Below are 2002 nucleotides of genomic sequence, written 5' to 3'. Positions count from 1 at the left end.
GCTAAAAGTATAAACAACTGTGTTAAATCATTTTCATTTATTCAGAAGCCGCAGCGCAGCGCGCACTGTCAAACGTAGTCAAACGTAGACACGTCTTTAAAAGACACCCCCCCACCCTCCTCCTCCTCCTCCCCACCCTGCACAGCTGCGGTACGCTTGCACCTCCACTCCATCCGCGTGTGATTAATACAGATTTTCTTGCGCAAATTACAGATTTTTGATGCTCATTATACAAGTAACCGTCTAAAGGGGTTGACATATGGACTTTAAAGTCCCGGGCTGGTCGGAGCCGCGATGCATGTGGAGAGGTGCAGCTGCTGGTCAAGCTGCCTCCCTGAGCCCTCGCTTTAAAAACAGTCAGGTGATCTGTCGCAGTTTTGTGGTGCTCGAGCCGTGAACACACGGTGTTCGGGTAGAAATGCTGTGAGCTGCTTTTAGGAATATAATATATACATATATATATAAAATACAACGTAATCCTCGGTGGAAATAGTAGAGGAAACGCTGAGGGCTTTCCTGGGACATGTTCGCCTGAGCCGAGCTGACCCTCCATCGCAGAGAGAGGAAAAAGGCAGCGCTGTCAGTCAGATGGTACGACTCGCCCTGCTCTGTTCTGATTGGTTAAAACTTTGACTTTGGTTCTCTTTATTGGGTGAAAGAACAGTCAGTTTAATCCCTAGACAGCTTTAACAAGTTTCTTTCTCTCCCGTTCATTTTTACAATGATGAACACATGCGGAGGAAAACTTTAATTCAGTTTTTTTTTCTTGGTTGTCCACCGGACAACTGGGAGGCGGGATCTGGTTGTCCAAAACAAAAATAGGTTGTCTCGGACAAACTAAACAATGATTGCATCAACCTGTTTTACGTTGATTAAAAAAAAACTTCATTCCGAAGGTGTGGCGGCATTTACTTAGCCATGGCGGTGCGCCACGATCATTTACATGTAGGGGAAACCCTGCGTTACATTTTAGTGGTTACAGGGTTTGTTTTTGGCAAATGTGCTAAAGAAATAGTCTTCAACAATGAGCTCAGCATGAGAGGAAGATGAGGCGGAACCACGGAGAATGTTGTTTTGCACACAAGGCGGGTGAGGAAGCTCCATGTTAATCGAGTAGGAGCGCATCCAGCTCCACAGTCATGATGTCCACCTTATACAGTCGTCCAGCGAGGTATTTACACCATATAAGTAAATTTAATAATGTTATTACTCAGAATGTCATCCGGTATAGTCCGCTTCCTGCTTTTGGAGTGGTCTCTGGTCCGCTTAGCGTTCACACATGCAATCAAACCGCACCAGAGTTCGTTTCAATTGAACCGAGACCTAGGTTTTCAGGCTGACCAGAGTTCGCTTTTTTGGTCCGAATCAGAGACGCATTCACACCTCCACAAATGAACTGGAATTTCCAGGCAAACGAACTGGAGCTTGATTAAGCCGGACTAAACAGTGCAGGTGTGAATACGCCCTCAGTCATCCAGGACATGGAAAATTAAAAAAAAAAAAGATGAAGCAACTGGACTTCTGTTCTGTAGCTGAAGACGGGTGGAGCTACAAGATTTAAACTGCATGACTCAAGATTATTATAATTATTATCACTTGTATTGATTCTTATACCTCCATGCAAAAGTCGGACGAAATGCGAAGTGTGTTAAGACTGAGGTTACTTTGACAAACATCAGATATGTATCTGATTTAGTACTAGTTTCTAAACAAAATAAATGTGTTTAGGTACTTGACATCGACAAGTACCCTAACTGAAGTATCTGGTTTGAGCAAAACTAGTATTTGGACAGTCCTACTCATAACAGGAACCTACAGACACCTTAATATGAATCATATGTCATCCACTGTAATAGGTAATTTAAAAGATGAACTGATGTGATAAAAACTGAAATACTTTTACCATTAAATAATTTTCAGGCTTTTCATTTAATTTATGATTTGTATTTTAAATACACACACACACACACACACACACACACACACACACACACACACACAC

At 42.6% G+C, this 2002-nt stretch overlaps 1 protein-coding gene across 1 annotated transcript in view; it reads right to left on the bottom strand.

The window, feature by feature from the left end:
• The window catches only part of usp43b (ubiquitin specific peptidase 43b), a gene marked incomplete at its 3' end in the record, with an annotated part of 80486 nt that overhangs the window by 20258 nt on the left and 58226 nt on the right, over window positions 1–2002 (bottom strand).

This window comes from Austrofundulus limnaeus, unplaced genomic scaffold (genome assembly GCF_001266775.1).
Source record: "Austrofundulus limnaeus strain Quisiro unplaced genomic scaffold, Austrofundulus_limnaeus-1.0 Scaffold53, whole genome shotgun sequence".
NCBI lineage: Eukaryota > Metazoa > Chordata > Actinopteri > Cyprinodontiformes > Rivulidae > Austrofundulus > Austrofundulus limnaeus.
This window is presented reverse-complemented; position numbering and strand designations above follow the sequence as displayed.